Here is a 15,192-nt window from a genome sequence, read left to right on the forward strand (position 1 = left end):
TTATAAATCCAATATAATAAAATTATTCAAGTCACTGTTCTGATTTATTATTTATATGTCCCCTTTAATTTATTGGCAACAGCCTATTTCATTTGTATGTGTGGTATTTTTTTCCATATCATTTTTGTAGTCTAGCATTCTTAAATCCATTTTCAGATCCTCATGCAAATCAGTTTCAATTTTGTCCAGTAACATCTGTTTCTCTTCTGTACAGTCTGTTAAATATGTTTTAATAATAACTGATAATCTTAAGTACAATATCTGAGTGCATTGTTTCCACATAGCCTTGAATCCTTCCACAATCCAATACTATTCCTCCATTGTATTAATAGATATTTTGTTCTTGAATTGTCATCTTTAGTTCTCTCAGGTTTCCTCTTAGTTAAGCTTCAAATTTCCCTCATATCATGTATTTTTTCTAATCAACAACACTTTCCCATGGGATGATTTCTGTGTGTGTGTGTTTTGTGTGTGTGTGTGTAAAATTATAAACAACCCACAGGAAATATGTATTCAAGACCATCTGGTCCCTTAATATATTTATAACTTTTCAGAATCGACATTCTAGTTATCCTTTTGCTGTTTATTCAAAATTAAACATTTTTCTGTTGAAGCTTTCCTTCAAGGATAGAAAGAAACTCAGCTGATGAAATGAAACATCTCCTTCTGAAGGTTCTTGACATCAAAAAACTATTAACAAGCAATTTCCTAAGGTGATTAAGAAAGAAAGTATGCAAACCACTTGAGAGGTCTGAACTTCAGGTTAGGTGGGATGACTATCCCCTGGCTTGTAGAGCTCTAAAAGCACCAAAGATTGTTGTCTTATGGTCTTCTTGTGGCAAACCTCTGTATGGAGTACCTGTAGGCAATCCTTTGTCTTTGCTCCAGAGGGGAATTCCAAAGAGCCAATCCATTTATCAGCTCCTCTTTCGGCTGAGCCTGCTCAGCTCTGCAGAACTGTCTTCAGTCTGCCATTAACTTCCCTGGAAGTTAAATAATGATCCAAATTTCTCTGAAACTTTTGTCTCACCATTAGTGTCAACTATAAGAATTCTTTTTTAGTTCTCAATTTCAAGAATTCATGGTCTCACATTGTTCCCATGGGGTAAGAGAGGCTTCTTATATTGTTCTAAGCTCTAAGGTGGTTTGTTTGGTTTGGGTTTTAGCCTGTTGTACACATCCAGTCAATTGTTGCTTATCCACTCAACTTTGATAAATAAAGACATAATTTAAGATGGTGGATGATTTCAGCCCAAGCAACAAATAGAAAAGGATTTTGTTAATAAATAAAAACTACAATTTGCCAACTTCATCCTGAGTTGTGAGGCCTTTATTTGACACAATTGGTGACACAATTGGATCCTATCTAAGATATGACAATATAGCAAGCACAAAGCATGTCCATTTGTTTAATAATGGTGTGAAGCTATAAAAGATTGCTATTGCCCTAGTCTGATCAGAAGTAACCACTAACATCTGGCACCAATTGGCTCTTGCTTTGCAGGTGGTCTTGTCAGAAATTCATCTGGTAAATGAAAAACATTCCTGCCCTTACAGGTGGTCCTAACAATTTATGCTTCAGTCACCTTGGCAGTGCTCCTGCTTTGATTAAACAGATAGTTTCTGGGGCCAGAGTTGTGAGTCTGCCAACATTGGCATTAGTTGAAAAGAAAACAGAGTTTATCAAGTATAATGAGTGATATGGCAGAGAATATACTTTGTTGGTCCTTCTGGAGAACTGATATGGACAACACTTGGTCTTGGGGCCATGTGATGAGCAAGATTTGGAAGTTTCTGGAATGTAAGAAAAAGGAATGCTATCAACGACAAGCAGAACTACACTTTATAGACTATGCCCAGATGCCATATCTTAGTAAAGTTGTGCTCACCAGTAGTTGTTTTGGTGCTACATATACTTTATGTGGAATTTAATTTTAATTTAAAATGCTTGGCTTTTGTCTGACTCACATAAATCATATTGAGTGAGATAAAAGAAATATTTGATCTTCATCATCTAGGAATATATAAAGGCATATATGTCAGAGATACCTGTTTTAAAAATGTCAAGCTGGAGGGAAATTAAATATGTGGATTTCATATGTCAGGCAAAATTAAGAAAATATTGGATGCAAAGGTGAGGGAGATATATAAAGCCAACATCTTTAACACATTCTTCGGCTCAGTATTTGTAAACAGCAATGGATCATGCCCAGTATTTCCTAGCCGAACCATAGATAACTACAATGATCTAATACATATCGATTTTACAGAAGACAATGTTGAAAAAGCACTACGCAATCTAAAACCATCTCTATCTATTGGACCGGATAGAATATGTGCCTACTTCTTAAAAAAGCTATCCACTGCCATAGCCAAACCTCTAAGCATAATCTTTGAAAAATCTTTCAGGACCAGCTCCTTGCCTAACCTATGGTCACAAGCCACGGTCATCCCCATCTTTAAAAAGGGAGACCCCAGCCTAATTGAAAATTACAGACCAATCTCTTATGCTGCGTCACCTGTAAAGTCATGGAATCAATTATTAACCAATCCATCATCCTCCACTTAGAAACAGACAACCTACTCTCCAATAAACAATTTGGTTTCAAGAAAAAACTATCCTGTAATCTGCAACTCTTACACTGCAAAAACATATGGACGACACAACTCAATCAGGGCAAAGCAATAGACGCAATCTACATAGACTTCTGTAAAGCCTTTGATTCAGTGGTACACGACAAACTACTCCTAAAAATAAAATCCTATGGTATCTCTGGACAACTACATAACTGGATAGAAGCATTCCTGTCAAACAGACAACAAATGGTCAAAATTGGGAGTGTCCTATCAAATTCTGTACCTGTCAATAGTGGTGTCCCCCAAGGCAGTGTTCTAGGACCAACTCTCTTCATACTCTACATAAATGACCTCTGTGATCATATTAAGAGCAACTGCATTCTTTTTGCTGATGATGTAAAGCTGTTCAATACCACAGACAATACTGCTACTCTTCAAAAAGATCTTGACTATGTATCAGAATGGTCAAACAAATGGCAACTTCAAATCTCAACCAATAAATGCTCTGTCTTACATATTGGCAAAAAAAATCAGAAAATAAAACACAAGCTGAATAGTCAAGATCTTGTTGATGATCCAAGCTCTGTAAAGGACCTTGGAATACTCATCTCTAATGATCTAAGTGCTAGAGCCCACTGTAAGTACATAGCCAAAAAGGCATTAAGAATTGTTAACCTAATCCTACGTAGCTTTTTCTGTGGTAATATCACACTAGTAACTAGAGCATACAAAACATTTGCTAGACCAATACTTGAATACAGCTCATCAGTCTGGAACCCACATTACGTATCTGATATTAGCACAGTTGAGAAAGTCCAGAAATATTTCACAAGAAGAGTTCTCCACTCCTCTACTCATTGTAGAATACCTTATGCCACCAGACTTGAAATTCTAGACCTAGAAAACCTTGAATTACGCTGTCTTCGGTCTGATCTAAGTATGGTATATAAAATCATACATTGCAATGTCCTACCTGTCAATGAATACTTCAGCTTCAACCATAACAACACAAGAGCACACAATAGATACAAACTCAAGGTTAACCGCACCAAACTTGATTGCAGGAAATACGACTTCAGCAACAGAGTGGTCAATGTCTGGAATACTCTACCTGACTCTGTAGTTTCTTCCCCAAATCCCAAAAACTTTAATCTTAGACTGTCTACTATTGACCTCACCCCTTTCCTAAGAGGTCTGTAGGGGGCATGCATAAGCGCACCAACGTGCCTACCGTCCCTGTCCTATTGTTTCTTTTATCTTTCTTATATGTACCCATTTCATGTATTCATAACTATGTATATACTTATACTTATTATCTTGTAAACAATTGACAAATCAAATCAAATCAATAAATAAATGAACCAGCAATCCCTCAGCAGCAAGATTGAAGAAAGCAAACTGCATAGTTTTCACACTGTATCTTTCAGTGGGTTTCACCTTAAAATTAGAGTAAACCTTAGAAGATAATTAAACCAAGAAAATCTTTTATACCCCTCAGTCCTGCTTTCCCCAAAATTAACTGTGATCATTATCTACTGAAAGGTGTCCATCATTGTATTAAATAATTAAATCCTGATGCTAAATTTAATGAAACCTACACTTAATCTAGCAATAATAAACAAATAATCAATTAAATATAAGATAGGTCTGATTTTGGAACCTCTTCTTGAAGTGTGGCTTAAATTCTTGTAGATCAGGAGTTTCACACTTGTGGCATCACGTTGTCATCATGTGACATATTGTGACTTTTCCCCTCTTTGCTAAACTGAGGGCATGGCCAGTGCGTGATGCATCTGGCCTGGCCCACAAGCCACAAGTTTGACACTCCTATTGTAGATTAAAAAGAATAGTTTAATTCTTATCCCTTTCTTCAAACCTCATCAGAACTGTTCTGTTTTATATTATTTACTTAGAACATGACTACATAGTGTGGAAAGGGAATTTCACGAAGGCAGTAGTGTCACAAAAAACAGGAAAAGCCCAAGAGGAACATCAGGTCCGCCAGAAAACAAACTTACATAGGAAAATGAATCAAATAAAAAGTATTAAAGAATCCCTATAGACAAAAGCTTAAGTAATTTAGAAAACTAGACAAATAGGAAAAGGAAACAAAAGATAATTTAGAAAACCCTTACAAACACAGGACATACCAAATAAGCAAAACAATCAGACAAAAGACACAAAATATAAATTACAAAAGGGACAGACAGGAGATTGCCACAGAACAAATATGAAAAACTATCTTAAAGCTAAAAGAGATTACAGAAAACCAATAATACAATCTGGCCACCCCACGGAGTTTGCCTTCCGGTGGAAATAAAGACAAACTCAAACAGGATTTGAAACATTAGGCACAAATACAAACACTCACACAAAATCAATTTACAAAGGGAGAAAGGGGTATAAAAAACCAGGGACTTACCATAAGAAGCTAGCTAGCCCAGGAACGCAGACTTCTCGGTGTTCTCCGCCTTCCTGAAAAATAAAAAGATCCAGCTTTCAAGCAGTTGTCCGTATCCTTGTGCCAGAGCTCTCCCAGCGGGAAAATTGAATCCTCAAAAGAAAGGCATTTTGACACCTTTCAACAATAGAAAAAAAGAAAAAAAATCTAATAGAGGACCAGACCAGATAGTATATGGAAGTCTGTACTTTTGTGCATATACATGCATATCAGAGATGGTATTCAGGTTCTGACCAGTTCTGGAGAACCAATAGCGGAAATTTTGAGTAGTTCAGAGAACCTGCAAATACCACCTCTGACTAGATATTTTACAGTATTCTTCCCCTGCCATGCCCACCAAGCCACACCCACAGAACCAGTAGTAAAAAAATTTTTGAATCCCACCACTGATGCATATGTACTGTAAAACATTGGGAGTTTCCAATGGAAACTGGTATTCAGGGAATAGCTTGTTATTCATTGCATCCCTTTCTATCTACATAAGGCAAATATACTTATAGTAGACATTAAGTATTGAATTCTCTTTTCTAAAACACTTTAGCTATGCTGTCTTGATATTGTTTCCCCAGGTTAATTCCATGATCACAAAATGATATGACAGCTGAAATGATTTGTTTTGAATCTATTAGCTTTCAGTAGGAAAAGGTAGGGAAATACTGTACTCTTTTTCTTGACTGAAAGTTAATGGCAAAATATTTGATAGCGTCCATATGTTTGCTAATAAACGCTTGTCAACAGGTAAAGGTTTTGGATTGGGTAGAGATGCTGAATTCCTCAGTCCATTTTTCACCTTACAATAAAAAAACAAACAAAAAGAACAAGATTATAGACACAATCAAAATAAACTCTTCATAATCTCACAACTGAAGCCTCTATAAATCACAAGTTTAAGATTTAAAAAAAATTTGGGAAGGATATAATTTGAAAGTTCATTAATCTATCCATCTATCCATCCACCAGAAGAGCAAGAACCAGAACTATGTATCTCCCTCGACATCCAAAGCAGTAAAAAAAAGAAGGAGAATATATGCCACCCATCAATTATGGATGGCTCACAAAAATCGTAAAAAGGTAAATGTAAAAACTGTTAAAATTAAGAAGACTGAAATAAGAATTTAAGTCACAATGTGACTTCTCTAATACAAAGGCAGCAGCTCGGCTCCAGTTTAGCTACGACCATTGTGTCCAAGACTGAAGTCAGAAAAAAAAATTTAGGAGTTGCTGGGATAAAAATATTATTTGGACCCTCACTCATATCGTAAACTATGACAGTAGGGCAGCCTACTGATCTTTGTGTCTGCTCTAAAGAATGCACGTTGCTCATGATCGTAACTGTGATGGTTACTCCATTCCCACCGACATGTACTCAGTATTTTGTCTTCTAGACTTTTATATTAAATCATAACTCAACCAAAGATTTACCACCTATCAAGTCTGGCAAGACATTACCTGTTGTTGCTAAGTTTTCTCCACGTTGTTGTGAACACGAGGAATCTGAGTTACAGATTTTTATTATGGAAATATTGTTTCAGGCTCTGGCATTACTTTTTTTTTTTTAACTTACGTATACATTTCAGTTTCAACATTGAAAAATTGTTACCTCTTTTTAAAAGCTGTGTGGTTTTCTTGCGTGATAATAATTTCAATGCAGCTATTTTACAAAACTCTTACAGACAGCTGGAAGAGACATTTAGTAAAGGAAACAAATTAACTTAAGCGAATTACATTTTAATTTCTCTTTTCTCTCCACTAATGCACATCCCAACAGATGTGAGTAATGCGTATGACATTTCTTCCTGTCTTCTTCTTTTGTTTCTTTTCGCTGATTACAAAATCATGAGGGAAAAAAATCCCAACGATTGAAGCAGAAGGTGGTGGGGTTTTTTTAGTTTTCTGTAATATTTTCAGGTTTTTGATCCTTGTTTCTAATCTCTCGACACAGTTTAGGAGAAGGAAAATCAAGTGAAACCATATAGTAATATTTGCTCCTTTTCACTTTTGTATATTCCCTGTTGCAGTACCATCTATCAGGTGTTGGTATTGCTTTGCAATTTAGAACTGATGTATTTATTTCTATATGCAATTGTGCCTATTTGTATACATTCTCATGCAATTTTTTTTTTGGGGGGGGGTCTGCTAGGAAGCCGGAGATAAAACCTTTTCCTATTCTAATTAAACTTGCAGTTAATACATTGTTCAAAACAGAATTCTCATTTAAATAAAGGCAGAAATGCATGTTTCTAGTCCCTATTTTTATTTCATTCCCATATCCTCTTACCAAGTGCAGAAGGCATTGCTCCTTTAAGAAGAATGGTGAACCATCTATTCACAGTTGAAGAACCTTCTTGGGTGAGAAGTGAAATGTCTTCAAAGAAAAATCAGAATCGAGTTGCCTCTTGGAAAAGCACCTTTGGACTCTATATACTAAATTAACAGAATGGCATACAGGTAATCTTCGACTTACCACCACAATTAAGCAACACAGTTAAGTGAGTTTTTCCCCATTTTATGACCTTTCTTGCCACAGTTGTTAAGTGAATCACTGCAGTTGTTAAATTAGTAATAAGATTGTTAAATGAATATCGCTTCCTTATTGATTTTGCTTGTCAGAAGTGTGCAAAACATGGTCATTGGGGAACTGGAACTGTCATAAATGAATGCCAGTTGCCAAGCATCCAAATTTTGATCATATGACCATGATCATAGTTACGACCATGCTACAATGATCCTAAATTTGAAAAACAGTCATAATTCACTTTTTTTTAGTGTCATCGTAACTTTGAATGGTCACTAAACAAATGGTTCTAAGTCAAGGATTACCTATAAGAATAAAAAATTCCTCCAGCTTTTTTGTCAGTGGCTGTTCCCTCTCTTCAGTGAGGCAATCTGGGGTCTTGAGAGCTAGATGAGGAAACAGTACTGATACAGGAGTATACACAGAGGTGAGATTCAAATTTTTTAACAACCGGTTCTGTGGGCGTGGCTTAGTTTGTGGGCATGGCTTGGTGGTCATGTGATTGGGTGGGCATGGCCAACTCAACATTACATTGAGGCACACATCTCCTCGCCTGGCCTCTCATGACTGTGGGGATGCTGCAACAGTTGTAAGTGTGAAAAATGGTCATAAGTCACTTTTTTCAGTGCCATTGTAACTTTGAATGGTCACTCCACACAAGCAAAGTACCAGCAAAAGAGGGGGGAAAACTCCAGAGACGTTCCTGAGAGAGGAAGTCTAGTCCTGCCAAGACTGTAATAAGGGTTAACGGAGAGGCAGTTTCTGTAAGCAACACCAGAATGTTTCCTTCCTGCCTTCCTTACAGGATTAGGCCAGTAATTTCTTCTAACAACCGATTCTCCAAACTGCTTAGAATGCTAACAACCGGTTCTAGTGAATAGGTGCAAACTGGTAGAAACCCACCCCTGAGTATACATTAAAACATGATGACAGTTCTTTCCTTCTTACTCTTTAATTTAGTACATTTGTTTTCCACTACAAGAATAAACGTAATGTGAATTGCAGAAGCTAAGCAGTGTGGCAGTGTTATGCACATAAGCTGCCAACCACGAGGCAAAACATTAATTCCAACCTTCTTCGAAACCTTTATGTGAATGTAACTGCAAGAAATCTATGACTATATATAAATGTGTAGTAAATAAATAAATAAATGTGTACACATGCTATAAGATAAATGTGCCCTTAAGCTAAGTTGGATTCTTGGTGATTACGTTCATGTTGTTTTGTTAATGGTACTGCAGAAGTGATACTGTTGCCTTCTGTTTATTTATTTATCATTACTGAGTCTAAACATAGGTCCTGGAATTGCCACTCATCCAAGGACTAACAAGGACTAAACATGTTTAGTTTCTGAGATTAGGTTGCTAGAAGCTCACACTTCCCAAAATATGAAGAAGCAATGGAAATTCTATATCTGTTTGTGGACTTAAAGCTGGTGTCTTTTTCTCTGACAATATATGGATGATAATAAAGATTATCTCCATGAATGATTTTGTGGCAATACTCTAACGCTCCTGTTAGCGATAACACTTAGTATTTCATATTCAGTTCAGCATCAGTAATGGTTTGGTAATATTCAGTAATGGTTTTGGTAAAATTGTACTCCACAGAGCTTCCTGTTAAGACACTTGAAGCAGGACCCCTGCAAGATTTCTGTTAAATGGAGGTCTGAATGCATGTGGGAAAAGATAGAGGCTGTCTTTACATAATAGGATATTTGATGTAGTCCGACAGAAGTTTTCCTGCCAGACAATGATTAAGTTCTTGGGAAAAGTGCTCAAATTTGTACAAATTTGAGTGGAGTCTGCTATTCAACAAAGTAATTTAGAAACATATGGTGGAAGCTAGTAGGTGTATCAAAGAGATCCAAATTATGAGTGAATGTCATTTAGCTAATAAAGTAGTACCTATAGTTGGCTAGCACACCATGTATAAAACTATTGGCATGTTTCAGGCTACGATGACTCAAGCTGGAAAAAAAAAAGATCTATAAATACTAAAACAGGAGATGAGAGAGTTACAAAACGTTGGTCATGGATATAAAGAAAAACGATCTTCTTTCTTTGAGGTTATCCAATAAAGCTGATTTCAAAAACATCAAAGAAAAGTTTGTGTTTCTTCATGCAAGAAAGAATCTGTAATATTTTGCTCTTCTAGACTTTAGCTTAATAGGACGATCTTGAGAAGTTAAGACTTGTTCCTTCCAGGTAACAGGTAGGGGATTAATGATGATCTGATATTAGAACTGATTTCACAAATTTACAGTCATGAATTAGAAGAAGAATGAAACGCTCTAAAGCAGGGGTCTCCAACCTTGGCAACTTTAAGACTTGTGGACTTCAACTCCCAGAATTTCCCATGCTTGGCTGCGGAATTCTGGGAGTTGAAGTCCACAAGTCTTAAAGTTGCCAAGGTTGGACAACCAAGCTGTAAAGGTAGCCCTTTACTAAAAATGGATCTTCTGTGGGATTGGATTCATTAAGAGAAGCTGGGTGTTCTGTTTTTCATTTCTTTGAAATGTAAATAATGCTTAATGGAAGTTTCAGAACATTCCATAGATTACATTATGAGGAACATGTCTGCTGTCATTAATTGTTTACTCTTGTTTGAAATCTTTAGCCAATCCTGGGTTTCTGATAGGTTGCCTCTGGTTATAGTCATGATGATTATTTGATGACTATAGCTGTTCACAGTCTGTGGTGAATGAGCTGTCACAGTTTATGGCAGATGGTCATTTCTTTGTCATTGCTCACAACCTCAGATGCCATGGACTTCAGCAGAAGCAAGTGTGACACAAGTTAGAAAAACAGATCATCACTTGTGTCCAGAATTTAAAAATCCTGTATATTTATTAGGGTGCTATGTATACATATCTTCCTTACATTAAATCACACTTTGAATTATGTGTTCAAAATGTTGGAAGCGGATGCTTAGAACATATACAATTTACAAAGCATCAGTCAGATATTATTGGGAGCTTTGTAAAAAAAAACAACAGCTTTTTTGCTTTCTGGAAATACTGTATGACTCTACCAGAGATGGAAGCCATCCTGTGTGATCTGTCCTGCCAAATTCAATGTCAGAATACAGCTTGAAAAGAAATTCATGTCTCTTGGCCCACAGAGAATTCTCTTTCTCCATTTGTGCATCTTGAGAGCAACTACAAATATTTCAAAACAAACTTTGGATTTGCTGGTTGTCTACTTTTTTTTTTTCATTTAAATGAACTTCTGGTTTTTAGCAACTCTGATAATTTTGTTTTATGGATGGTTAATTATTTTTCATTTTTCATTTGGTCTTTAAACTTTGCTGGCTGCCTTGAGAGACACAGAAAGAAAGTGGGGGTGTTTTTTGTATTCAAAAAATTAATGAATTATGCCTATCTGCAAAATTGTGGTAGCCTTCTAGTAATTTAGAAGGGAGAGAATCCAACAGGCACGTTGTACCATAACATCACTTTCTTACAAAGTGCATTAAAAAGATTTGCATTTCTTCTGACAACATTCAATATTTCTTTAATACTTATTAAGTGGCATCTCATTTAATTAGAAAAAAATTCAGTTAATTAGAACATCTTGTACAAGCAATATCTTGTCATATCTAAATATCTCATCTGTACAGTCAAACTACCCCCACCCTAAATTAATCCACTGCAAAATTAATTTCCCTAATTTCCTTTTGGCTAGCTGCTGAGTATTTCATATTTAGTGATTCAAATGAAGTAGCATTTCATTCAGACTGGAGTATAGCATTCTTTTAACAGATTCCTTGCTAGTAATTTTTCTCCCCTTGGTATGATTTTGTATTAGTTACACTGCAGATTGCTTCAGTGTGGTCTGTTATTTTTCCTTTCTTTTCTCTAAAAGGCTTGAAATTATTATATTTCATATCTGCTATAAACAAATAACCTAACATTTTTGTCTGAAACCTTCCTTGGGGTTAGATTTTCATCTAAATAAAATCCATAACTATAAAAATTGCAGTGAAAGAAAATCTGTTAATCTACATTTATGTCTGGTACTATTGATGTCATTTACATAAATATATGATTGATATTTTTATTTTTTGTGCACAGTTATGTACAGTTTTTCTCACCAGATTTTGGGAACAATTAACTTGTCTGTTATTTCAGGGGATGCTGAAACACAGATTTGGTCTGTCGGCTTCTGAGGCTGTTAAATGGAGGTCCATTAAATTGAGGTTTCAATGTATTCAAATTCACAAACAGATAATTGGATCTAGAAATTAAGGTTGCAATCCAACATCCATTTACCTGGGAATAAATCCCATTGAAGCCAATTGATTGACTTCTGCATACATTCACACACATACACAGAAACTCACAGACTTTTAAATCATATTGTACTTATAGGAAATCTATTTGAAATCAACAAACATAAGTAAGAATGATTAAAGCTGAGTTCCCAGTGGACATTAAGCAAGATTATTTTAATTATGGTTTATTTAATAAACCTTAGCTATTCATTTCACACATAATGCTAAGCCAAAATGGTAGGTTCATCTTTCACAGTAAGTAAAAAAACCAGCAAAATTTAATTTAGTTACACAATTTATAGGGCTGTGTGTCTTGCAAATGTGATTATGGACAGCTACCATAGTATTAAAAGAAAGAGCAAAAGAACACGGCAAGAGTAGAAACTCCAGTGTAAGTCGTACAACTGAGGCCAACCACAGATGTTCATATTCTCAAAACATTGAAAGATGGGTTCACCCAATGCCCTGATGTCATGCCCTTAGGAAGAGCCAATAGGAATGGGCCATCTCAATCCTGAATGATAAGCTGTTCCATAGGGCAGCTGCCATGACAGAGAAACCAGTATTCCTGGGTCTTGTCAGATGGCATTGTTTCAGAAAAGGCACTTGAAACAACATTAGCCTCCCAGATATTATGGGATAGGCTGAAAACTAGCATAGATAAGCAGTCCTGCTAGTCTCCTGCACTATGAGGGACTTTATACATAGTGGCCACCATCTTGAATTGCCCACAGAAGCCTATGCAGCTTAGAAGCTGCGCTGTTACAAGGCTGTAATGTGGTGCTGGGTGGGGATGAAACCCCCTGCCCACTGAAGAGATAGTACACAGTTAGAAGGCTGCTGAAAATATTCTTTATAATTGAAACATCACTTTGTCTAGGGCAGAGGTGGTGAACTATGGCCCCTTTCTGACTTGTGGACTTCAACTTTCAGAATTCCTGAGCTAGCATGGCTCACTTAGGAATTCTGGGAGTTGAAGTCCACAAGTCCTAAAAAGGCCATAGTTCCCTACCCCTAGTTTATGGTCAAGTCTAATAGTATTGATTTGTTTGTTGCATTCCGGTATGACCAAAGAGTCAAGTTTGGCCTGAGGTTACAGGAAAGTTAACAGGTTTGAGAGATACAGAAGAAATCAGTAAGAGATGATTGCTTGATAAAAGGTGGTTTTAATGCAAACTTCCCCAGCCTGGCACCTAGTAATTGTGTTGATGGTAGTTACCAGAATTCCCAGAGGAAGATGTGGGCATTTGCAGTCCCAGCATATCTGGAAGGTTCTTAGTGAAGAACATTGTTTTAATGCAAAGTGTTTCTGCCTATACATTGTCATCCAAAAATGTATAAAATGCGTATCTTAGTCTATAACTGCTGATGGAAATCCATCATTTTAATACAGTACAATTTGTAATGCATAGCACACTGCCAAATGCTTAGTTCAAAATGGAGTTGACAATGCCATAAGGACTGCCAGAAGAACTATTTATTATTGTAGCAATATTATTCTCCATGAAATGTACTTTGCATTTTATTAAAAATCTGTCGCATATTTGGCTTTTATTGGCAGTTCTAAAAATCACTGTTTTTCCAAAATATCTGCAACTCCAATATGCTTGGGAAGTGGAAAATGCAAAGGTTTAAATTCCAACATCTATACGTGGTAGAATTTTTGGATTTATTAGGATTTGCATGTCTGCTTTATGCTCCCGATTCTTCATGCATTGATACAAGCTAGCTTTTCTCTTTGGATGTAATATAAAAGATTCTATTTTTCTAGAATCCTTTTATGCCCGTAAATGTATTACTGAAAATAACTAAAGAAATCAATTACTTATGCACCTAAATCTATAGTATTTTAAGATACACAGAAAGGTTATCATTTACTTTTATGCTTATTTTTACACTTTATAGTGATGCTTTGTAATTTACATTATCTAACTATTCATACTCAACAAACCTTGATAGACATATGTGTCAAAGACTCCAAGACAGTTTAAAATACTCACTTTTTTGCAATCATGGCGAATTGTAGCTGGGAAGGTGCCAGAAACCTACAGATTCTAGGAAAGGTGAAAATCTTTCCTACAGCAACAACATATACATAATTAATGGTATTTTATTATTGTTAAACTGCTTCAAATGTGTCTTTTCGTGCATTACTTTGTTATATAAACCGGCAATTAACATAAATCTAAGGAATTTCAAATCTTGTCAAAGCAGAGGTTTATTTATTTATTTAAAATATTTATACAGCTGCCCATTTCATAATTGATTCATAATATTTGGACCTAATGATGGGGTTTCTTGGACTCCAATGGCATTTTCCATTGTTTGTTTGTTTGTTTGAATATTTTGTATTCAGTTTTTATCCTATAACTTTAGTTTATACTAGCACTGGTTTTATGTGAACATTACATATAATTTTGAGTATTCAGTGATTGAAGAATGTCTTTAGGCAAATTAATCATCTCCATCAATTTATTTATTGTGTTTTTAGACTCCCCAACAACAAATTCATTAGACAGATTAGAAAAGAATTAAAAACAAAAGAATAAAACAGCACAAGAAAAAAGCAGCGTAGGAGAAAAATGTGGAAAACATCATCATATAATTGGATGAATGAATGAATGAAACAAAATTCCATTTCTTGAGAATTGAAGTCCCAGTTTCCAGATTGGTACATCACCCATGGGTTAATTAGAAGCTCTGGAACATACCTTCTTACCTAAGAGATTTTGGGAAATGGGGTTAACCTGTTCTATGACAACCTCCTATTACAGACTCCTTGAGAGATTAGGTCATCCCATTCTCCTAGATTTTCCTGGGCACTAAAAACTACTATTCTATGGGAAAACTCTTGATGGTTTTTGAAATTGTATGGTTTCGTTTTGTTCACAAAGCGTTGCTGTGAGTAGGCAAACAAAACCTTATTCACTCCAGAAAGCGCCAGACACTGATCCCACATTCACTCCAGGTATGCCTAGTTCATAAATCTGCTTTGGCCAGAGAAATCCACACCTGTCCTTCCTAAATAAAGCATGTCTGATGATATATCAGAAGCAATGGATGGAAACTTCTCAAGAAGAGAACAACCTAGAAATAAGGAGAAATGTCCTGATAGTGATTCATGGAGCAGCTTTCCTTCAGAAGTTGTGGATGTTCCGTCACTGGAGGTTTTTAACAAGAGCTGGATGGACAGCCATTTGTTCAGGAAGGTATAGGGCAGTGGTGGGATTCAGCCAGTTCGCACCAGTTTGGGAGAACTGGTTGTTAACTTTCTGAGCTGTTTGGTGAACTGGTTGTTGGAAGAAATCATTAGGGCAGAGAAGCGGTTGTTCAATTATTTGAATCTCACCACTGGTATAGGGTC

This window comes from Pseudonaja textilis, chromosome 2, assembly GCF_049901715.1.
Source record: "Pseudonaja textilis isolate UNSWEBS1 chromosome 2, rPseTex1.2, whole genome shotgun sequence".
NCBI lineage: Eukaryota > Metazoa > Chordata > Lepidosauria > Squamata > Elapidae > Pseudonaja > Pseudonaja textilis.